The 26,445-nt window shown below is 32.5% G+C and overlaps 1 protein-coding gene across 5 annotated transcripts in view; it reads right to left on the reverse strand.

Moving 5' to 3' along the window:
* Positions 1-26,445, reverse strand: part of CSMD3 (CUB and Sushi multiple domains 3) — a 1,225,248-nt gene that overhangs the window by 968,688 nt on the left and 230,115 nt on the right. The gene's annotated exons all lie outside the window — the stretch shown is intronic.

Consider the following 26,445-nt stretch of genomic DNA (forward strand, 5'->3'; position numbering starts at 1 on the left):
ATTGAAGTGTTATTATTATTATAATCAATTGTGTATTTGAGACATCAAAATTAGGTGTGATTACATTATCGATTTTCTAGAGGCCGTGTCATAAGTATCAAATTTTCATTAAATGTAATGAAGTACATTAGATCATTCTTGGTCTTAAAAATTAATAAAAAATAGTAATTTAGTCAAGGGTAAAATTCAATTGCTCCTCTCTGAATCACAAAGGAAATACAAGGTCTAATCTTAACTTTTGGCAGAAACTTTGTATAAACAAATTCAAAAAAAGTCCCCTATAGGTGTCATTGATTTCTTCATTCTTTTGTCTATTGTTTGGTATCATATATTAAGCACCATTCCAAGCACAGTAGTTATCAAAAGATATATTTGATGAATTGCAGGCTAAAAAATCCAGATAATTTTTAAAAACAAAATAAGTAAGTCTAAAATGCAATTTAAATCTTGAAAGAGAGTATATATAAAGGACTATAGGGGAACAAAATTGTTTTTATGGTTTCCTTGGAGAAATGAAATAAAACTCTATCAATAAATTTAGAAAAACAAGTGTGTGATTAATACTAATAAACATATCACAACAACCTCTTTCTTAAAAAAAAATATCCAATTTGTCGGGAGCACATGAATAGTTGCCAAAGGCAAAATGTTACACAAATTATCAGGAAGAAAACCTTACCTTGAAAATTGGAATGAAAATTTTTAAAGAAGGATAACGGACATCCTGACTACAGAATTGCATAATTATTCAGTCAAATAGATGAAGCATGATCCTGCTGAGATCAATTAACAATGCTTTAAAACACTGCAAAATTATATCTACTAAGGGAAGTAAAATCAAGTTGTTTGTGCTTCTTGGAGAAAATTAATCTCAGGGTTTATTTCCCAGGTGATTAAAAATAATTTAGGAGAGCATAACATCAAGCTGAAACAAAATGTTTTGCACCCAGTACCTCTCATCCTGAGAATTCCAAACACTTAACAAATAAATCCATTTTCCAAATTTTTTGGTGATACCAAGTGTTTTTTATTACAAATATTTAACCATTTCATTCACACAGGACATAAAGGGTGTAGTTAGGAATTTACCTGAGTACTTCAGTTTGAGCAAACATTTCGTGAGTATTTTGAATCACCTATTGCATCTATAATGTCCTCATGGTCTTTTCTTTCAGTACATATAACTGAATGAAATTTATTTCTATATACATTTACTTCCTCACCAGACTTTGAGCGTCTTGAGAAGAGGGACTCTAATTCATCTTTGTGTATCAAGAATTTAGCACACTGTGTTGTCGCCAAGCAAGAAGAATTAAACTAATTGTGTTATCTCCTTGAGTAGAAAAATTTTAAAGTTAATTATCACACAGAGCTCATAGAATTAAATGTTTAAATACAAAATAATAGAGTGGCATCTGTAGTATAGAAGAAAGTTGTAGGAATAACATGAATTAAACTTGTTTTAATAAGCACTGGATCACATTGGCAACATGAGATTTTGTATGAGTCAAATTACATAGTTATGTGATTCAATTCTGTTTCTCTGTGAAAATGCATTCACTTCTGTAAGCCATTTCCCTTCCATAAGCATAATTTCTAAGCTGGAGTCATGTCACAGACCTCACTGGGATGCTGAAGATGTTGCAAACATGAGGCCACATTTGCCATTTTGGAAGTCATCCTGCAACTTCAAAAAGGTTCAGAGGTGCTAATCAAAAGGACAACTGTTATATCTTATTAGTTGTTATTATTATTATTTGTTTGTTATTATTTTAACTTATTGAAAGGGAATCAAAATTACTGGTTGCTAGAAAAGAAATAAGAGCAAGATAGTACTGTCTTAGCTGGGCTGCCTAAGAGGAAAACAGAGTACTGGATTGATTTTAGGGAGGAATGAACACTGATTAAAATGTATTATAAGCAGTAGAAGAAAAGTCTATTGTCATTTAAAAAAAATGTTTCGATAAGTCTTAGGGTAAGATGGCTATATTTCCAAGGGAAGAAAGTATGAAGCGGTGGAAAAGTTAGTGTAAAACCAAACACATAAAAATTTATGCTGTGTCGGTAATGTCATTCTGTTTTCATATTGTGGATATAGATAAGGTCTACTGGCACTATAGAAAAATATTTGAGCATCAGATGTAGATTTATAGTTAAATATAAGGTAGAAAATACTTTGCACCATATACAAAGACTAGCCATTAGTTATGTTGACCCATGAATAAGAGGTAATGCCCATTCCATTGAAAATATCTGTGCCCTTTCATTGGCTAAATAAATTTTATCATCCAAAATGAATTTACAAAAACGATATTATATTTTTGTTTTGTAAACTCTGTAACCACCATTGTGTTAACATAGTTTGGTGAAAGGATCATGAAATATAAAAAGTTATGATTATTGGAAGCTAACTCTGTTGTACATAACTACCAGAATATTACCAAAACCAAAGAAATACAAATACAAAAGGGAGGCATATTAGCAGTCATACTCACATTAAAGTTTCTGGACATGGAATAACATTGCATTTAGCATAGAGTAGCATTTGATAGATTGATTCAGAATAATAGAAAAATGACTCTCCTCTGACAGAATTGGGACAAGTATCTGTATTAAGACTTTTGGATAAAGGTAATTTAATTCTTTAAAAAGATGTGTTAAGCTGATCATAGAAAATTTACTGGAATTATATATTCATCAAATATGATAACTGAGAAATGCCACTGTATTTTGCAATTAATCCATCACCAAATAATTACTGAAGCCCGAGGCATAAATGTCAAATAGGTATAAAATATGACACCATTTCTATCTTGCTGAAACATAACTCAAGTTGGAAAAATAAGACATACATGGTAATGACCTAGAAATTAAAAAATAAAACTGATTCCATAAGCCGATTTTTAAAAACATTTTTAACTATTATATACATATACCAAAGGAAGACTATTTTATAAAATGAGTTAAGTACATTTTTAGTTGGAGAGAATTCAGAAGAGTCAAATAAATCATATGAATAAGACCCAGAGAGAGGAATGTCCAAGATGTAGTCAAGAGCAGTGTGCAGAATAGGTTGGTTTTAATACGTTGGTCTGAATAAGTCGATACATATGAGGAAACACAGAATGTAACTTCAGAAAATAATCTTAGGGTTGCACTTTGGAAATACTTGAAATTAGCTGTTTTAAGGTCAATGCTAAGCTGCTGCTGATGCTGCCAAAAAAACAAAACAAAACAAAACAAAACAAAAAACAAACAAGTTACAGCGAATTGCTTAAATAAGATAGCAGTTACTTCCCTTCATGTGACTTTCTGATTGCTCTAGGCTAGGAGAGATTGGACTGTGCCCTCAGGCCATCAGGGACTCAGGGTTTTTTTTTTTTTCCCCCCCATCTTGCTACGCTATCCTCCTCTAGGGCATTGCCTTTGTCCTTTGCCTTCAAGGAGAAGTTGGGTTGCTGCAAATGTTGAATTCCAGGCTACTGAGTTGAATGAGAAGATGTTAGGGGAAAGCAACAACAACAACAACAACAAACTTCCCTGGGAGATACACAGCAGTTTTGTTCCTGTTGTTGTTGTTGTTGTTGTTACTGTTACCGTTTTTCTATCAAGGCCTACTATAATTCCTCATGGAACAGAGACCTGGTGGAGCAGAAAATAGATGGTTACAATACGTAATCCCATGTGAATAAGCAAAAAAAGGGGACTATTCAACAGTTAAAGAGCATGGTCATGCATACATCCTGTCGGACAGCGATTCCGAAGCACTTCCTGCCCTGTTAATACTTCAGTTTCTTTTTGGGTACCATCTTCATTACTGAGATTTATTTGGGTTATTTAAACAAATTAATAGGAACTCACTGATTTTAACTATGTCATGAGTTTCTTAATATCATCACATTCTAATCTTTATTTAATGGTCACTGGTTCATACTGAAATGGTGACCATTTGTGCATAAACTCATTTTCCTGAGAAAATATGTATTTATGAGCCTTGAGTTTATTGAATATGTCTGATTTCATTCCATTCAACTCATATTACATTTAACAATGGCAAAGGTTTCCCAATGATGCGTTTACATTGTTATTCAGTTCATTTATCATTACTGAGATCTTAACATTTAGAATGTATTTTACCTTTTTAAGCATTACACCTAGTAATCATGCTAACTAGTTTTGTTACTGGTTGTAGCTCATGACACAATACAATGAGAATTGCTTCACCAAAGCTATGAAAACCTAATTGAAACCAATTATGACAATTATCTCTGTGTTCAATTGCTTGCATTAGACTCTTTCCTCATTCTATACAGTCAGACTGCAGACAATTTTTCCTGATGTGACCTATCCAACTGTATTTCAGGCTTTATTCAGTGAGCAAGAACGCTTCTGAATAAAATTAATAGGAATTTTGCATGGATTGAGTGAGAACTGAAGTTATTAGGATTGTAATATGAATTTAAGTGAGAATAAAGTATTATTGGACTTTCTTATTTTAATTGAGTACCAAAACACTCTTAATCAAGCAGATAATTAAATTTAAGAGGAAATGTATTGTGTGCTAATTGCCATTGATTATTAATAATATGCTTATTTATGCATGCAAACTCTATAACAGTAAGTATCTCCAAACTGTTTCTGAATGACAATAACTGAGTTCTGCATAATAAACCTATTAATGAAATGGAATCTTGCAAGAAATGTCAGAAAGGAAAAATAGCTCAGACTTCAGAGCTCTTCTCTAACTTTTCCTGTTGAAAAATCAGAGCAAGTCACATGAACTCACACAGGAGAATGTCAATAATTACATACTGCTTCCTTTTTGTAATCATGTTTTGTTTTCTGGGGTAATACAGTTTGGAAATATTTTATTAAAATGTAAGAATTCATGTTCATTAAAAACATAATTAAATCTTTATTTTAACCTTTAAAATAATAAGTATTATTTTATTTTGCCATTATAAGCTTTTAGAAATGACTCTTCATGTGTTATAAATTTATAATTTTTCCTTTTATTCATTTATTTACTTATTAGGTTGGTGCCAAAGTAATTGTGCTTTCTGACATTGAAAGTAACAGCAAAAAACACAATTACTTTTGCACCAACCTAATGATATTATCTAATGGTCACTTATTTATTAATCATCTACTGAATGCTAAAAATTAGTCTTCAAAGATAAAACACGGAACAGTATATACTCCTTTTCTCACTGCACCTGCCAGGTAAACTTGTCAGCAGATGGTGGAGAGGAAATCTAGATAATAAATACAATAAGACATGTAATATTTACTACTGTATTTTTAGATAATAATAAATGTTAAAGAGAAATATAAAGTAAGGAAGGGTCATGGAAAGTCTGATAAAAACATTTCAGGAAACAGGAACTGTGAATGCAAACACCTTGAAGCACAGAATGCATGGAGCATTGATGGAATGGCAAGAGTCCATTTGGGGTGGAATGGAATGACTGAGGGAGAGACTGAGATGAAATGAAAACAGAGTACCAAAACAAAGCCAGAGGGTTAGACTTTGAAGCCATTGTATCTTCTCAACTCATTTAATTGATTCTACCTCTGCCTCTTAAAGCATATGTATATGACAATGTTTTTAGCATTATAAATTATTTTCTTACAATGGAAAAGAAAGATTTACTCTGTTTTTTTTGTTTTGTTTTTGTTTGTTTTTGTTTGTTTGTTTGTTTTTTATCATCATCCCAAACTATGATCCACCCCTCTGACTTCCTCTTCCTAGGATTTTTGTTGAAACAGTGAATGTTAACGTTACAACTTCGTAAATGCTATTATTAGCAAAGGTATTCATTGTTATTAATACTTTCATTTTCTGAATGTTTGTTTTCCGTGACATTAACAATTTCCTGTCTTTTATTTTTCATTTATTTCATACTGAGTGTAACCACAACTTTAAATTCTGCCAGTTGTTTGAATCTCTTTCTAATACATTTAAATATATTACTCATTCAACTTCAACTCCTTAAAGAAAGATTTTCAGAGCACTTTAATCTTCTCCATCTGGACATTTGTTTCTATTATCAGAGAGTGTTCTTGATATTCCATTCAACTTTCTTCTTAGTTGGATATTTTCTTCTCTATATTTTTCAATGTTCTCTTTCTTTTTTTCAGAGAAACACCAGTAATTTCCAGAGAATGGGTGTTTAAGAGATAAATAATGCGTGTCTGTATAGATCTTCATACCATTCTCAAATTCCATGATAGTTTCTATGGGTATAGAAATGTTTTTCAACTTTTATGCTGGATTCAGAGGGTAAATGTGCAGGTTTGTTATATGGGCATACTGTGTGATACTGTTGTTTGGGGTACAGTGATTCTATCACCCAGGTGCTGAGCACAATACCCCATAGGCGGTTTTTCGGCCCACATCCTCCCTCTTTCCTTCCCAGGTCCAGAAGTCCTCAGTGTCTATTATTTCCATCTTTATATCCATGTCTATTCAGTGTTTAGCTCCCAATTATAAATGAGAAAACGTGACGTTGGTTTTTCTTTTCATATGTTAATTTGTTTAGGATAATGGTCTCCAGCTTCATTTCCATGTTGTTGCAAAACAAACAAACAAACCAACAAACAAAAAAAACAAAAAACAAAAAACAAATATGATTTAATTCATTTTATGGCTGCATATTAGTCCATGGTGTATATGTATCACACTTTCTTTATTCAGTCTGGTGTTGATGGGCACCTAGGTTGATCCCATGTTTTTCCCATTGTGAATAGTACTTCAATGAACATGTGATTGCATGTGCTTTTTGGTATACTGATTTCTTCTCCTTTGAGTATATACCCAGTAATAAGATTGCTTCTTCAATCTATAAGAATTATTTCTTGTAACGTATTTCTTGTGACGTATTTCTTGTGACATATGCAATCTTGTTTATCAATAAGTATGAAATAATTATAAAAGTACACACAGACGATATTTTAGAAGATTTGGAGTTATTATTTAGCAAATGTATTGGATATGCATGCAAATAAGACTCATTTTGATTTAAATTAACTTCAGTGTACACAGAGTTTCATCTTATATGACTAAACAATATAAAGCAACATGAACATTGTAGAATTGAAGGTCTTAATTTCCGTAAGTGGAAAAAAATATAAAACTTTATGGAATCAGGAACCAATTGTCTTTGGGGGAAAAAAACCTATACCAAAATACAACATTATTTTAAACACGTTCACATCTGCAGGTGTTTAATGTGATGAAACAGTAAGGGACACTGCCATGCTGCCTTTGAGTTATTATACTAAAAACTTAATTACTCTATAATTATGGACAAAACTACATAATGAAATATACAAGATGTATTGCTATAATATGTAACTAAATGTAGTTGTCAGTAATGCTATATATTTCTGAAATGATTGATCAATTGATTTGTTCCAATTGTTAATATAACATACAGAGTGTACTCAACAAACAAGTAAGTGAAGTTAAAAAAGAGAGGAGAAAGGAATGAATAACTAGAGCACAGAGGATTTTTAGAGCAGTAAAACCTATTTTATATGAAACTATGATGGTAGATATATATTGTATATTTGTCAAAAGCCGGAGAATGTACAAAACCAAGAGTAAACTCTAAGGTAAACTATAGGCTTTGAATGATAATGATTTGTCAATGTAAATTGACCAATAGCAACAAATGTATCATTCTGACTTAGGATGCTAATCCTGGGGGAACATGTGAGTGGCGGAAGGAGATGAAAACTTTCTGTATTTTCTGCTCAATTTTGCTATGAAACAAAAATTGCCTAAAAAGTAAAGTTTTTTAAATTTTTCAAAAAAAAAAAAAACCCAAACATAATAGTTAATATTGATGCAGTAAATTTTAATAGGCCTCCATAATCTTAACCCTGTTATAATCTTTCACAGGGGCCTATACATAGCTTATAAACAAGTAACTTCCACATTGTTTAACTGAGTCAAGAAAGATATTTACTATATATTTCGTTAAAGTCTTGGCAACTTACTACATATTTCATTAAACTGTTGGCATAGGTTATAGAACCTTCCTCCATCTTCAGTTGCCCCGATCTCTTCCATCTACTTCTCTTACACTGTTCTAGTCCCCACACTTAATTACAGGTCATTCATTGTGCCTTTTGATCAAGAGATCAAAGACATTTAATGGTTGTCCTTATATTGTCATTTATATCTGCAAAAGCAAGTTATTGAACTAGTTTTTCCTTTCTTTCTTATAAAAACACTCAATACTGAAAACAATTTCCCATGACACTGCCCATTACCCTATTCCAAGCTCTTTTTTTTTTTCAAGCTTCAGGTGCTTGTTAACAAACTTTGTATTTCAGGAAATATATGTGATGTTGAAATCTCTGGAACAGAAGCAGACTATTGAAAGAGCTGAGATCTAGAACCCTTTGGTATTACAAGTCAGAAAAAAAAGATGTTTTGAAACTGAGCCTTCAAATGGAATTGGAAGGGTAGGAAAAATAATCATCTCTGTGATGATTATGATTTTCTTTATTGAGTAGGAATGTCAGAGAAAATACAAGTCCAGTTAAACGTGAATTTCAGATAAGTAAATATTTAATATAAGTATATCTCAAATATTGCAGGAATGTTCTGTATTTTTATTTGCTAAATCTGGCAACTCTAATTTTGGGGATTCTGGATAAATGAAAGAGGAGGGTTCTCTAATGTACATTAGACTGCATTTCTCACCATCACGATGAGAAAGAACCTAACAGTGAGTAAAAGTTAAATAAATATATAGATAGATACTTAACTACTGTTCCGATCTATAACTACATCTCTATCTATTTAACTTTTACTCAAATATATATATTTAATATTCACATCATATATATATACACACACACATGCATATATAGTGCTCAGTGTTAAGGGTTTTAGAACAAATCCATGTCGACCTCTTTGCCTTCACTTCCTCTCAGAGGATAAGTTGTACATCCTTCTCATACAGATAATAGAGGACAACTTATGTTATGAGGAAAGGTGTCATCCTTGCCAAATACTTTCAGTTAATTTATTAGGAAATGTCATTCTCTAATAAATATTGGGGGAAACTTCAGTCCCTTTCTCACTCCATGAGATACTTATCTAATTATTCTCTTTCATGATAGTTTCTTTTTGTCTTTTCTCTCTTGAGTTATTCGCTACTTGTCTGCAAATGTTTTTTGGACTCCTCTTATTGTTTTATTTTTATAGAGTTATGGGGCCTTGAAAAAGAAAAAAAAATCATTCTACTGGAAAACTCTGAAAAAATATATTTGATTTGGCTCTTTAATTATCATAAAAGCTCACTTGGTGAAGATGGAACGAAAGACTATTCAGAAGAAGGGACATTTTGCAAAGACAGAGGTATGAATACACAAGACTTATTTGGGAAAGGTGGGCAGATTGGGGTGAACAGACTTTAGAAGATACTGTCCTTCTAATGGACAAATGGACACAAAGTTTTGAAGACATTTTGGGGCCGGATTGTAAAGAACCTTGTAAACATTGTTCATTACCTTAGATTTTAGCCCACAGTCAGAGGAGCACATGAAACATTTTCACAAAAGTTAAAGAGCATGATGAGGATTTTATTTTTTAAATGTGGTTATAAAAAGAGAATCAAGGCTGAATTGGAACAGAGAGCAGGAGAAGACTAGAGACGACAGAAGAAAACTTCTTCAACTAGAGAAAAAAAAGTCTTGAACAAGTGGTAAACTAATTATTTTGTATCAGTCAATTAAAGTCACGTTCACACTTAGGAATTTATCATGGTGTTTTATTTCCCATTGACAAAAGACTGAAATCTTCCTGGCATTAATGACACCTATGATTTAAATTCACTTTTCTCATATAACAATTTCTTACTCTACTGGTTTGTCTAAGTGTGTTCTTAAAACTTGTAGTAAAGTGATTTTAAAAGGATCTCAAGCCCTGACGTTCTGTTTGTGCAACCTCAGGTAAGTACTTAACCCCTCTGTGGAACAATTTTCTTACTTGTTTTATTTAAGCATGGTTTATGTCTACTTTGTCCATTATTGTATTTCAGCCCAGAGTATATGACATAAAAAGTGCTCAATAAACATTCACTGATTAAATAGAGTGATAATATCATCTGCCTCATATATAGGCTGAGCATTACTAATCCAAAACCCTGAAATTCAAACATTCTTCAAAACCCAGGACACTGTGAGTGTAGACAAGATGCTACAAGTGGAAAATTCCATGTCTAACCTCATGTGATGTGTCACAGTCAAAACTTTGTTTCACGTACAAAATAATTGAAAATACCGTATAGAATTGTCTTCAGGCTACATATATATAATGTACAAATAAAAAACATAAATTTCATGTTTAGACTTGGGCCACACCACCAAGACATTTCATTATGTTATGCAAATACTCCAAAAAACAATCCCAAACAGTTCTGTACTAGACAGTGGTCCTATGGGGATGTAATCGATGAATGCAGGGGTTAAGCATCTGTGAAGAAGTAAGCAATGTTAAAACGTTAGCCTGGTTATTATTTGGTGCCAAATCTCATATGTATATATTATTATTACTGTAATGCTGTTGGGTCTACTTATCAAAGTAATGTATACTTACTATAGAAAATATTCAAATTATAGTAAATTACAAACAAGGAGACATTATTATGCCATGCAGAGATAATAAGCAGGATGTGCTTATCTCCAAGCTTTTTCTATAGAAAATACATATTTTAAAAAGATCACATAACAGAATATTTTATACATCATTTTTCTATCAGTAACAATTATAAACATCATATAACTATTTTGTGACATAATCTTAATAGTTTGAAATAATTTATCTTATATATTCAACAATGTCTTTAATTATCTGTTTATTAGATAGCACTATATTGTTCTAGGTGGACAGAACTAAATGGAGAGAATGTTTTTTATATAAAATTCTATTTACTGAACAAAATGCTTACCATAAGAGGACTCAGCATTGGTGTCATATAACTAACTATATTTGGTAAGCATATATAATCTTTATAAACATATAAAATAGTAAAAATAAACCAATTAATGTTGTAATAATCAGTACATGAATACTTCTTTATTTCTGTAATACATCTAAAAAGATTAATACAAACTTCAAGTTATTGTGCAGTGGTTACCCTTGTGGAATTCGAGTTGATACCAAAATTGATTCCTATTCTAGCTTTGCTTTTTATTAGTTTGGGTGACCTTCAGCAAGATCCTTCATGTTCATCAGCTCCAGTTTTTGTATGTGTAAACTGGAGATAACCACATATGGATTACTTAATATCATAATCACTCTGTATATATGCCATTATTTTATTAAATTTAGTATATATATGTTGTATATACATACTATATATGTGATGTATTACCCGTGTGGAATTGGAGTTGAGACCAAAATTGATTCATATACTTGCTTTGCTATTTATTCGCTTGGAGCTATTTATTAGCTCCAATTTTTGGAGCCGATGAACATACACAAACTAAATTGACAAAGAATGTCACTAACCACCATTTTAAAATATCCTTTCTTTTCCTTCCACTTCATACACTAACTCAGACGGGTTGTTTTTGTTTTGTTTTCTTAAAAGAAGTCCATAATTACATTTTAACTTAGTATTAAAATTTTTTTGGACAGACGGAATGGTCATTTACTTTGCAATGTTAGACATTAATATGACTTAATCATTACTCCCTGAAAGAAGTAGAGAAAGTGTTAACAATAGTAGCCTTATTGAAGCTCTCTGCTGACCATTTCGGAAACTGCAGCCCATTTTCCTCTTCTCCATTTAATATAATTAATACCTTGTTTTCATTTGGAAAATGTGCAGGATTATCAAAATCCCCACAATAATTAAAAAGAGCCAACGTGAGAGATATTGTAAACTGAAATTACTTAAGGAGACAAATCAAATATTTAATTTCCTGCTTGAAATAAATTATTTCTCTCTAATTTCAATTTCCAATAGATGTTGAGTGTTAATTATCACTCTTATTATGCTAATTGGAAACAAATTGTACTTTGATGATGGTATTAGCTTAAAGTATCTACATTTAAAATTAAACATACATTTAAGTGTATATAATTTCAAATATATTTATAGTATATATTTGCAACTGAAAACAGCAGCATCTTGAAGACAGTTCATTTATATTTTCTTTATCTGAATAGCTTCTTAACAAAATGCCAATGACTAAAAGACTGGAACTCATAAATAAGTTAATATTTTCAACAATTCTCAAGGGCAACAATTGTGTGCAAGCCTGTGTAAAACTTAGTTTCCAAATTCTTAAGCAAAAATTATTATCAGAGTGGTATGGTTAACAAGCAAAATATTTTGGTTAACAGTCTTTATTCATCATTGAGAATAACTGGTACCAAATGGATTATTGTTGATCTGTCCGCATTTTTAGATTGCCATGACTATTTTTAAATAAGATGGCTTCTAGGATACAATATGATCTGGGAGGGATAATATTATAAGCTCTATTTAATAACACCTTAAGTTTAAAAACTGCCTTTTTTTTTTAACTAATACATTTTAGGAGAGATTGTCCTGACACAAGATATGAACACATCTACTCAATAGGTTGAAAGGGCATTTTTAGCTGCCCATTTTCATGGAGGATGGGAAAATAGAAGCCCAAAGACACTGAGCAACCTGCTCAAAGTCACAACATTAATTAATCATGGATGTATATTTTTATGTGAGGTGAATGATTTTTTCCCATTACACTATCCTGCATCTCATTACTATGGAAATCATAATTTCCATAGCCTTCCAAAGTTCTTGGGAAATGGAATACATTAAAAAATGACTTATTAGAGGTTAGGAAAAAGGATAGAAGTATCTGGAGCTAAAGACACTGCTTTCCATTGCTGGAGCTGCTCTTCCAGGTGGATGGCCTTGATTATTAACATGAGTAATGAGAATAGTGTTTGATTCTATGCTCACAACTCTCACAATTATCTCCAGCCCAAATCTCATCTGTGCTTCAGATTTATATACCCAAATGCCTGTTTAACATCTCCATTTAGATGCCTCATGGGAGTCTCAAATTTCACATGTCCAAAATGGGCTTCATGCTTTTCTTCCCAGTTTTTGCCATCTTTAGTAAACAGCAGCACTTTACCAATTGTTGAAAGGAGAAAGTTGGGAATTGTCCTTATTTCTGTGACTCCCCTTATTCTTTTTTTTTTTTTCTGATTCATCTGTGGATTATACCATATCTACTCCCAAACTATATTGCACATTTGCACCCTTCTTTCAATCTCCATTGCCACCACCTTACTTCAAACCAACCAAGTCTCTCACTAAGATGCTGCAATATGCCCCTACTTGGAATTCTTATTTCCATTTTTGCCTCCTTGTAATCCATTAGACTACACAGCAAAGGTGACAGTCTTAAAAGGTAAATCATAACATGTCACTCCCAGTTTAAATGTTTCAACTGACTCTCATTTTGTTTATAATATCATCCATGGATGAAAATGTCTAGGTGTCCTGGCTTAGTGCACACTATACTACAGCTAAAGAGGCCTCTTTTCAGTTCCTTGAAACAAAGCAAGTCTATTTCATTATTTATTTATTATTTTTATTATACTTTAAGTTCTGGGTTACATGTGCAGAACCAGCTGGAAGAAGGCAGTAAGTGTAGAAATACATTTGCTTCATAACGAAATGAAGATGAAGCAAATCTATTTCTACACTTGCTCCCTTCTTCCAGTTTTATCTTAAATGCCACTGCCTCAAACAGCCTTTTATTTTTTTAATCTCCAGTTTTTAATAGCATTTATGCAAAATAATTACTGAACATGACATTTGCTTCTTTATTATTTATGAAGAACAAAAATCTCTTCTGTGTAGAGATTATAACTATTTTGTTCATTAATCGTTCCTAGTGTATTGTGCAATCTGTGGTATCTAGAAAGTGCTAAGTAAGCGCTAGTTGAATTAATTAATTAGGTTGAAGTAGAAAACTCACCAGGAAGCAAGATCCGGTTGAAAGGGCCTCTCCAGACTATTTGCATCTCTCTCAGATCTCTTTGTAGAGAAAACTTCATGTGAAAGATCTCCTTGTATTATTTTAAACTAGATCTCATTGCATAGGTTTACCCATGGATTAAAATCTTTTCCTATGGTCATAACTCTGCTAAAAGGATTCTAAAATGCTAAAAACAATTCCTCATTTCAAAGCTGTGTTTTGTAGATATTTATTTTCTGAACCATTGTTAGCATCATTTCAACAAAGCAGTGAAGTTCATTGAGAGTATAGTTTCCTGTATTTTATAATAGATGTTCTCATCTATTACAAAAGTTCAAAATCCTCAAGTGGCTTACTGTCAAAGGTTAATTGAAATTAGTAATAACGCATTTCAAAATTATGATTGAACCTCTACTCCACCAGTCTTTTCCACTCCTTATGTGAGTCAGAATGATGCAAATCAACATTAGAACTTGAGTTAAATAATAAATTATTTGACAGCTGTTTATTAGTTTGATTTTTGTTTTTGATAAGGATACTATACATTATCAGGAAATACATCATAAAATACAAAACTTGTGCATTATTCATTAATCTAAAAACAATGAAACTTGAATTTTTAATGAATTACATGATATGATAATGTTTTAAAGGTAGCCCTGCTTTTCAACTTTGGCTATTATTACAACCTGAGCATTGTGCAAAGAGACAGCATGTAACTTTTGAAATAAAAATTGTATGTTGAGTTTTAAAAAAACCTTTCGAGCAGGACATTTATTTCTAATTTATCCCATGTAAATCAGAGTATTGCATGATTCATTCAATTTATGAATGCATTTAATAATTGTATATTTATGGAAAAATCAAATATGCAATTTTTCATTTATTTTTCTCTCCAGATGAATAGGATTGTTTTTACTTTATAAAAGAAATTTCAACATAGATGTTTTGGTATTTCACATCCTATAGCTATAACCCAAACTGCCACAGCTAGTATGCCACATGTTTTGTTACTAAAACAGAGCCACAAAGCGGGAGAGAAGTAAAGTAAAGCAGAAACAATGCTCTATTGATGGCGCTTTCACAAAATTGTAAATTTACTGGAATCATGCCAAATCGTAACACTTGACTTCATATTCATTCTATTGCTGTAAACCAGGGTTAGTATAAGCAACTTTCACTGCATAATGGCTGCTGTTTTTGCTTAAAATTAATTGCACATGTGTTTAATTATATAGCAGCTCTTGGAAGTGATTATATAAAATGTTATTTCTTCTCAGTCTTGCTTGGATCTCTCAAATTATAGTTCTCTAACTCTGAAAGCAACAATGAATTTTAATAAAGGGTAGGGTTTGCAAATTATTGTTGCCTGGCTGCTGCTGCCAGTGACTGAAGAGCCTCTTTTAAAAACTGAATGAGGTTCTAATGTCTTTGTTTACTTCCAAGTGCGAAGGAACTACAATTACTTGATTAGGCCTCCAGAGGGCACTCTGAAAAAAGACTAGATGATACTCCTCTGAAGTATCTGTGGAGATGCCACCATCTTGGAAACGCCATTGACATATGATTGTTCTAAAGCCTTTCTTTGATATTTCCTTTTATTCTGAAAAATTTCCAAAAAGTAATATTATCTGTATTCTCAAAGCACTTGGTAAGCACTTATGTCAAGTTTGCCTAGTTTTTCCATCATTCTTAGAACCTTATATAGTTCAGGTGCACTTCTATATAAAGACTGAATTAGATGAATTATCTTTGGTTCAAACTGCCAACTCTAGCTGTATTCAACTTGGACGCAATGTAAAATAGCAACTTATCTATAGGTATAGACTTTATACTAACATGTAGTATAGATTTGAATATATAGCTCTGCAATGAAGCTGAAAGGAGAAAGTACGCTTGAAACAAATTTGAAATCAATACATTTTTCACCTGAGCAATTGTCCAAGTATTTGGCACTTTGTTAGAACAAACCTAATATTTGACAATTTATGGAATTACAGAAGAATAAGGTTTCACTGGTGATCCAATTTACGGAGAAACCCATGTTTTTCAACTGAATTGAAAAATAAGTTCTAGAGTTCTGTATTACTGTAGGATGACTGTACTTAACAATAATACAGTAGAAAGTTTCTAGTAAATAGTTAGAAGGAGGATATTGAACATTATCATCCCCTGAAAATGATAAATGTTTGAAATGATATATATGCTAATGACCTGACTTGATCACTATACATTATATGTATTGATACATCACTATGTAGCCCATAAATGTGTACCAATATTTGTCATTTAAAAAAAAGATTTAAAATGTGTTTTTATAATGATCTCTCTATTTTATTTTTTACTTATTTCCTGAGACAGAGTCTCTGCTCTATTTCCTGGGCTGGAGTTCAGTGGTACAATCATGGCTCACTGCAGCCTCCACCATAGACCTTTTGGGCTCAGATAACCCTCTTGCCTGAGCCTCCCAAGTAGCTGGGACTACAGGCGTGTGCCATCATGACCATCTAATTTTTTCTTTTATTTTTATTTATTTATTTATTTATTTATTTATTTATTTATTTATTTTTAGAGATGGAGCCCCACTTTGTTGTCCAGGCTGGTTTCGAATTCCTGGGCTCAAGTGATCTTTCGGCTTCTGCCTTCCAAAGTGCTGGAATTATACAAGTGAGTCACTGCACCTGGTCAAATGTTCTGTATTTATGTTAATTTTTATCCAATATAATTAAATATATAATTGAACTATCAAATACCACTGAAGCATTTATAGTGAAAATTTAGTTCTTAAATTCAAACCTTTCTACTTCCTCATGCTACTTATCAGTCCAGTTCCATCAAGACAAAATCTTTTAACATTTTTTGACTTTTTTATTCCAAAGGTAGTTAAACTAAACATTTGTAAATAATGTGTACAGACTTATCTTCCTTGTTTTATGTACTTTCAAACATGTACTATTAAATTTTTCTTATATAGGTGAGAGTTTCACTCTTTAACAATGTACTGTCTCCTCCTCCCCTGTCCTCTTTTCATAAATATGCATCTATTTTTAGTTAAATCAATGTAGGGTGTTTATGAATTGGCTCCTTCACTGGAGATTCAACTTGTGAATGAATATACATATTTCCTCTGTGGAGTAAACATATATTTCCCCCCCATACTCATGCTTATTAATCACCTCATTTTTCACTTGAATAATTTTCTGTCTTAATATTTTTTCCCAAATGCTCTGCCAATTTCATCATGAAGAGGTAGATATCTTAGATTTATGTTTTTCCCTGGAAATCTCCTTTCCAAAATTTTTAACTCTGCCCCAAGCTTTTCCAGATTATCTTAAAATGTCCTATTTTATTAGAGGAAACTAGTGCCCTAGATAAATAGACTTCGCTGACACATTTCACAGGCTAAGGAAGAGCCAGAGAGTTTCATGGTATTTCCCTATATTACAGAACTCACATATCACAAATGTAATTTAGGCTTTTGGGCTCTTACTCCAGGCACTGTTCATTTTTTAACAAAATAAGGTAGATATGTTTTCTATTTAAAATCATAGAGGCACTGTTCATTTTTTAACAAAATAAGGTAGATATGTTTTCTATTTAAAATCATAGAAACATTCTTTATCACAAAACAAAAAGTTTTACAAATTAAGCTTATAAAGTAAAAAAGTTATTGAAGTAAGAACAATTTTTAAATAAATGTAGTAAGTCTAAATGTACAGGATTTTAAAGTTCTCAGTAGTATACAGTAATGGACTAGGTTTTCACATTCACTCACACTGATTCATTGACTCAGCCAGAGGAACTTTCAGTCCTGCAAGCTCCATTCATGGTAAGTGCCCTATACAGGTGTACCATTTTAAAAAATATTTTATACAGTATTTTTACTATACCTTTTCTATGTTTAGATGTATATGTACTTACTATTCTGTTACCATCATCTGCAATATTCAGTATGATAACATGCTGTATTAGTCCATTTTCACACTGCTATAAAGATATACCCGAGACTGGGCAAATTACGAAAAAAATAAAATAAAAAGACATTTAATTGGACTTACACAGTTCCACATGGCTGGAGAAGCCTCACATTCATGGCAGAAGGCAAGGAGAAGCAAGTCATATCTTACATGGATGGCAGCAGGCAGAGAGAGAGAGAGCTTGTGCAGGGGAACTCCTTTTATTTTTGAGATAAAGTCTCACTCTGTTACCCAGGCTGGACTGCAGTGGTATGATTTCGGCTCACTGCAACCTCTGCCTCTCGGGTTCAAGAGATTCTCATGCCTCAGCCTCCTGTAGCTAGGATTACAGGCGCCTGCCATCACGCCCGACTAATTTTTGTATTTTAGTAGAGACAGTGTTTCACCATGTTGGCCAGGCTAGTCTCTAACTCCTGACCTCAGGTGAACCACCTGCCTCCGCCATCCAAAGTGTTGGGATTACAGGCATGAGCCACAGTGGCTGGCTGGGAACTCCTCCCTTTAATACCATCAGATCTTATGAGACTTATTCATTATCATGAGAACAACACAGGAAAAACTTATCCCCATGATTCAGTTACCTCCTACTGGGTCCCTCCTACAACATGTGGGAATTCAAAATGAGATTTGGGTGGGGACACAGCCAAACCATATCACATGCTATACAGATTTGTAGACTAGGAGCAATAGGCTATATCATACAGCCTAGGTGTGTAGTAGGCTATACCATCTAGGTTTGTGTATGTACACTCTATGATATTCTCATAGTGATGAAATAGCCTAATGGTGAATTTCTCAGGACATATTCACATAATTAAGCAATGCATGACTTAATAGAATGTGCAGACAGAAGAAGCAAAAGAATAAAACAACCTTTCCTCTCTAGTGACTATAATTGTAATCAAAATAGAAAAAAATGTAATTTTTATTATATTTATTCTACAACCTCCCTTCTGTAAGGAAACACAGATGAAACAACTACATACATTAATTTGGGAAAGTAGCGATATACTAAAACATAAAATGTAAGTAATGATATACTATTTTGCATTAGAATTGCAGTTTACAAATAGACTTTACTCGCACTTGCTCGTCACCATGCTTTTTCAGATTAGATGTGGACAGTTATAATCATCTTTTATTTTGTCAGTGTAGAATAGAAGCTGACAGTATTGCTCTACCACCAAATATGTCCTTTTTTTTTTTTTGTATTTAAAATTGCACTGGACCACAGCTAAGCTCCTTTGTTTATGTGTTATCAACAGCTGCTTTTGCACTACAAGGGTAGAGCTGGTAAGTTGTAATAGATGGAAACTATGTGCCCTCCAAAGCATTAAAAAATGTTCTCTCTGGCTCTTTGTTGAAAATGTTTGTTGACCTCCGAGAATGAGACTACAAAATTGCACATGTCCCCCTATATTTTTGACTTCTTTGTAGTTATGCAGCAAATTTCACAATGATACACAAATATGTATGTATTTAGATGACATGGTAATTTGGATTACAGGTGACTTTACTACCATTGCCATCCATCAAAATTCTATACTCTTTTTCTATTTAATTTTCAATGCTTCATTATTTTGCAATTAATGATGAAGTAACCAATAATCCTAAGAGTGAAACAATGTTACCTTATCACATCCTGTTCCTGTCCATGTGCATATTCTATTTTTTCTACTTGTCATAGGCAGAAATTTATATTCTTCAGTTTTCTGTCTCGATGATTTCTTATTTGGATATAGTTTTAAATTTATTTTTCTGTATATTCTCCTCTATTCTCCAGGACCCCGAAACCCCTCAATCCATGTTAATTGCCTAATTTTTACATCCTTCAACCTTTTCCTCAGGCTTGTACAATTATACAGATTCAAATGCACATGTATAGAAGTTCTTAGCGTTTTCTCATGTAACTGTACACCTTGGGAGAGTTTATAAAGATCTGGTCCAATTTTTAATGATTGCCTTATGTGCATGAATGGAAAACAATATATTCAATTATTTGTCTATTGATGGCTATTCAGGGCATTGTCAACTCCATACCTTTTCTTTGTGCTAAACATTATGTTTAGTACAACTCTCGTACAAATATTCATACGTACTATCAGGTTTGTTTCTACAAAATAGTTATCCCTGTTGTTAATATTTTCCTTATCTTTAAACCAGTGTTTCTCAAGTAGACAGTCTTGGTATCTAGTTGGGCATGATAAAAATGCAGGCTACTGTGTTCTGCAAACAGATATACTGACTTACTGGGCATGCGGTGAAATGTGGCCCATGTATCTGCATGTTAGTAAGCTCCCTATGTGATGATAATGTACAGTAAACGAGTAATTCATTGCTCTAACTTTACCTAAAAGGATTCTTCTTACATTTCTTAGTTGAAAACCTTCATCTGGATGTAAGACTTTCCTCCTTGGAATGAACATTGTGGTAGCTACCTTGGGACCTTTATTTTTCTTACTCATATTTTTATTTTAATCAAGCCAAGGCTGTCTATTACAATTTTTTAAAAAAATTTTCAACAAGAATTTTTTCCCAAACTTCTGATATTTTTCTCCTCCCAAAACCGAATAAACATCAATTATTATTATTATTTTTTTTAGACAGAGCCTTGCTCTGTCGTCCAGGCTGGAGTGCAATGGTGCAATCTCGGCTCACTGCACAACTCAACCTCCCAGGTTTAAGTGATTCTGCTGCCTCAGCCTCCCGAGTAGCTGGGATTACAGGCACACACCACCACACCTGGCTATTTTTTGTATTTTTAGTAGAGAAGGGGTTTCACTATATTGGCCAGGCTGGTCTCAGACTCGTGACCTCAGATGATCTGCCTGCCTCGGCCCCCCAAAGTGCTGGGATTACGGGCATGAGCCACTGTGCCCAGCCAATATCAAATTTTTTTAAGAAGACATTGACAGTGTCAACTAGGATCTGGTGATTTGAAAGTAAAAAGAAAGATAAATCCTTGATAGTCACTGAACTTACAGTATAGGGAGGATCCTGGCAAAGATAAAGATAAACAACAAAAGAAAACAAGTACGGTAAAAATTAAAAGACAATATAACGATTTTTAAATAATTAGGACATCTGATACTTAACAATATACTTCATGACGTGACACCATTTCCCTGTCTGATTTCAGAATGGAATTTGGCATATTGCCAATGATTAGCTCTCTGCATATATTTCTGCACAATACTGATGAAATTTAGAAACTGATGGTAGAATGTTTTACGAAGTCTCCAGAATTAGATTCAGTGATACCCACCAGCAATAACTGCAATTTAACAGTTTTAGAACTTCTTTTTCTTTGGAAACATTATTTTAACAAAAATAATATAATTGAATTAGTGAATGCAGCCTTACAGGAAATTTGTGTGCATTTCTTACAGCAGATTAGGTCCCCATTAATGTTGAAGAGTTCCGAATCTTTATTACATGGTGTACTTTATTTAGCAACGTGGGATAGACGGTGGTCAGAAACCTGGATCAGAGAATCAGACTTTCTGGAATTGGGTTCAGGCTGGACCAGTTACAGGCAATGTGGTCCAAGGCAAGTTTCTTCTCACTGCACTACAGTATCCTCTTCCATACAATATGGACAAAAAGCATCTACTCTGTAGATTGGATGTAAAGAGTAAGTGAGATAAATTATAGAAAAATATTTTGAGAATTATCTGATACATAATAACCAATTAATAAATGTTAGAATTATCTCCATAATAATAAGCATGTATTCCCCAAATGTTTCTTTTCTGTCCACATTATAATATTATCATATATAAAAGATGTCTTTATTTATTTTGATCATTTCCCACAGGTAACTTTGAAATGTTATCTTGAAGTTTGTCAGTACAAACTATGGAGGGTATATCACATAAATAAAGATGAAGAAAGGAAATTAACATAAGCACATGAAGAAAAATTCCATTAATCTTTTTTTATGAGGCAACATTAATTTACAAGTGTATACATATTTTGTTAAATACCTTATATATACACACATATATGAAGTATGTAAGTGTACATGTAGTATATATGTGTATATATATATATTTCTCTGTTTATATACTTGTTGATTTCCCTCTCTTTAAATAAATGTAGATATTGAAAATATCAATGAAAGCAAAATATTTTTTCACTTTTTAAATTAAAACACCCATTTGAAACATCTTTTTAGAGAAAGAAGAATTTTAATCTGTGTTCTTTTACAAAATATTATAAAAGATCATGAATAAGAACCTACCATAAAAGCTTGTGTAGGTTCTTTTTAAGAAAAATAACATTGTTTCTTAAAGTTGACACATTATAATGGTTGATGTTATTAAAAGAAGAAAGACAGAAAAGGATCTGTAGAAATTCATTATGTGTGACACTGTTTTATGTACTCTTTTCATAAAAATGTGTCACCTACATTGAAGCAGGCAATGTGCTTTTTACTCATGATACAGTGGTAACAGATACCGTCTGTCTTTGGCCTCCAAAAGGTTGTAATCTAATGGGGCACATTTATAAATAATTTAGCAATTATACTATGGTACATGACCTATTTTAAAGGTATGAGTCATTCCATTATATCTAAGCTGCAAGATATTTCAATAATTCATCTATTATAAGTTCAATAAGAGTATAACGAGTGTTGCTAGTGCCGTGCTTAAGAAAAACACCTCACCCAGTCTTGGGAATTCAAGGAAGTCTCACAGTGTTAATGTAAAATCTATATTAAAAGTATGAATTGGTCTGAAAAATAAATGTAACATAATTCTTACTAAAGTACTTCTAAATTCATCTGAGCTCTGAGTAAAGCATTAGCTGGAGTGGGGACAAAAGGAAATACATGAGATTTCCAGTATTTCACAATTATGTCTTCCTTATTGATGAAGCAGAAAACACAAAGGATATAAATGCTTGACAAAATTTAATTTTCTCTAATTTTATTCAGTTATTTAAAAAATTAATAAAGAGTCAAGTAAAGGTAATCACTGTTTAAGAAAATGCAATTTTTATCCAAAATGAGTTTGTGTATGGAATATTCTTAGTTTAGCTAATCATTGTTACATTTATTTATTATGTTATTTATGTTTCTATGCTTGCTTTTAAAAACCCCAAACTTTTAAAATGCCTGTATTTTCTCCCATTTTTTTAACCCTTTTAAAACAATTGACTCTTTATATCAAACTAGCCAGTTTTACTTCTCCTAAAAGATGTGTGTGTGTGTGTGTGTGTGTGTGTATGTATTTATGTGTATGATACACAGTATTTTCTAATTTTAAACTATATACTTCTTTTATACTCTTGGATTTTGAAAGGTTGGATTCAGCTACTGGAAGTATCATATTTTATTTTTCACCAATAATCACCATTTCAAAAAAATCCTATCTCTGACTTTTATAAATATCCATTTCATTTTTATACCTGATTTCCTTAACCAGAAATTTCAGCGTGATCCTGAAGCCTTCAATGCAATTACACAGATTCATGGAGTATGAACATTCGAATATCATAATTTGTGCTACACAATTTTAGACTGCTTCTATCAGAAGATTTAGATTACAGAATTGATTCTGAATTTATTAAAATAATAATTCTCTTCACAAAGTAAATTTAGAATACACATAGAATCTATTTCTCATACCTCAAACAACATTAAATATGAAAAACAAATAATAATGACAAATTTCACAAGTAAAAATGTGCATATTTTATATATTCTAATCAAATTATCATTACATTCATCCAAAATAAAAATTTCAACTTTTATTCTATATAGGAGAAAATTGAATCTTAGAAAGGCTGTGGGGTGCAGTGGCTCAGACCTGTAATTGCAGCACTTTGGGAGACCGAGGTGGGCAGAACAACTGAGGTCAGGAGTTCGAGACCAGTCTGGCCAACATGGTGAAACCCCGTCCCTACTAAAAATACAAAATTAGCCGGGCATGGTAGCAGGAGTCTGTAATCCTAGCTACTTGGGAGGCTGAGGCAGGAGAATCACTTGGACCCAGGAGACAGTAGAAGCTGCAGTAAGCTGAGAGCACCACTGCACTCTAGTCAGAGGCAACAGAGCAAGACTCATTCTCAAAAAAAAAAAAAAAAAGAATATTAGAAAGGTTGAATAACTTGACCAAGACTACACAAGCAGTCAAGGGCAAACCCTGAATTTAAGTCCACATTTCACTGACTCTCATGTCCATGTTCTCTCTGTTCCACCACCTTCCAGTCTAGATATCATAATACTCCTATACCCTTATGATATGAGTTAAATTATACATATTTTTCTACATCTTAAACCGCTTCTAGAAGTCCCTCGCAATGACTGGAAATTGACTTAGGCATCACGACAAATATACCCAAATTTAAAATGACACAAAATTATATATAAGTTTTTATTGAGAAATTTATTTAAATACAGAATAGAGAATAATTTTCTCCTTTAGTAATTTTAGTATGTGTAGTAGATGTTCCTTTCTTTCCTCAGTTTCTAACTATACAATGGCTAGTTCAATTTCCATTTAAATGTTTTAAGTGTCAGGGAGAAGTAAGATCAAATCTGGCCTTTGGAAAATCACTGAAGGTCACTAAATAATTTGTTTGTAAAATAAGGACTATAATGCCTAATTCACAGGTTCTTAGTGAGATGTAAATGGACAAGGTATATAAAGCACCCAACAAAACGGATCACTTGAGGTCAAGAGTTTGAGACCAGCCTGGTCAACATGGTGAAACCCCTGTCTATGCTAAAAATACAAAAATAGCCAGGCATCGTGGCGTGTGCTTGCAATCCCAGCTACTGGGGAGGCTGAGGCAGGAGAACCAATTGAACCCGGGAGACAGAGGTTGCAGTGAGCCGAGATCATGCCACTGCACTCCAGCCTGGATGACAGAGGAAGACTTGGTCTCAAAAAATATATAAATAAATAAATAATAAAAGCATGCAAAGTTCTCAGTTAAGTGAACCAAAACCTGGATAACTTGATCCCCAAATCAGCTCTGAATAGTCATGGCAATATATGCCACCTCAAGAGAAGATTTCACCTGCTACTTCTCTATGCTAAGTAATTGAGAAGGTCTAATGTATTAGATTTTGATGTAGGCTATCTCTAACTTTCAAGTTCTCACAACAAAGTGCCAGGTATGAAAAAAATAGGATTTAAATATTGTCTTTCTAAATAAAACTTATTAGGCAAATTTCTAAATATATCTAAAAGTAAAGTAGGAATTACTTCATATTAATAAATGGCTAAAAATTGAAGCATTATTACTTCAGAAAGCTAGGCATTTATAGATTTGTATATTATAACACTAGGTCAAAGGAGACCCAATGTTTAAAAGTTTATGGAGCTGCTGGAGTAAGATAAAGATTCTATATGCAGAATTTATTCTGTTCATGGCATGAATCAGAAAAGCACATTGTAGGCAGATTGGTTCATTACTGGTTATCAAAGATGATAGATTAATAATTTTAAGTGAATATAAGAAAATCTGTTGTGGGGAGAATAACCATATTCACATACAGAATTAGGTATATATTGACATCTCTTCAGTAGCAAAAGAAAACTCACTGATTGAAAATATACAATAAGTACAAGTTTAATTCATTTGTAAATAATTCAGCTCTTCCAAAAGTTGTCTTTGTTATTTCTTTTGGTTTCTTATTGCTCAAATAAATTCTGAGTTACTTTACTCTGCCCATGGATGTGGCTACATACTGGATACATACTGAACTATGGCTTTTCCTTCAAGCTATATTAAGTACTAATGAAAATCAAGTTAGATGTACCTAACCTGGGAAGTGACTATAACAATTTCTTACCACATCTATATATCCCATAAATTTATATAGGACCTGAATATTATTTTATCTATAAAATGCTTTTCATAAATGTTAGCTGAGAAAATTTTATGAAAACCAAGACAGATTTTAGAAATGCAAATGGAATCTAAAAATCTACCTCTTTTCCTAGAATGTGGGATTGATTTCAAGTGCACTTTCCCTCAAGACTTCACAAATATCAACTATTCTCAAGTAATTCATCCCAAAGTCACGCATGAATCAGTCGTAGACAGGGCGTAAGAAATCAGAGAGAAGCCTCTAAATTTGTGTGACATACCAGCATGAACACAGTGTAATTTGTACTTTTATTGGCAGAAAATCAGAAATGATGGACATATCACACCTACTTGAGTTTGGATCAGAGAATAAACTCTTCAGTCAGTTTAGATTCAATATGATTATTTTCTCTGAGTATAATCTGAAGATTAAGTCTAAGTAAACAATTATGAAGCCAATATAGCAACTTAAAAAAAAAACCTATCACAATGATTTTAAAATTTCAAAAAATACCTTCAAAAGGAAAACCTTCTTTGCTTATAGTTCTATACTTACCTGACATTTAGGTTTCCTATGTTATTAATTGCCTTCATGTATCCATTCTCATTTCTTCATTTTAAAATAGTTAATTAGTTT

This window comes from Macaca fascicularis, chromosome 8 (assembly GCF_037993035.2).
Source record: "Macaca fascicularis isolate 582-1 chromosome 8, T2T-MFA8v1.1".
NCBI lineage: Eukaryota > Metazoa > Chordata > Mammalia > Primates > Cercopithecidae > Macaca > Macaca fascicularis.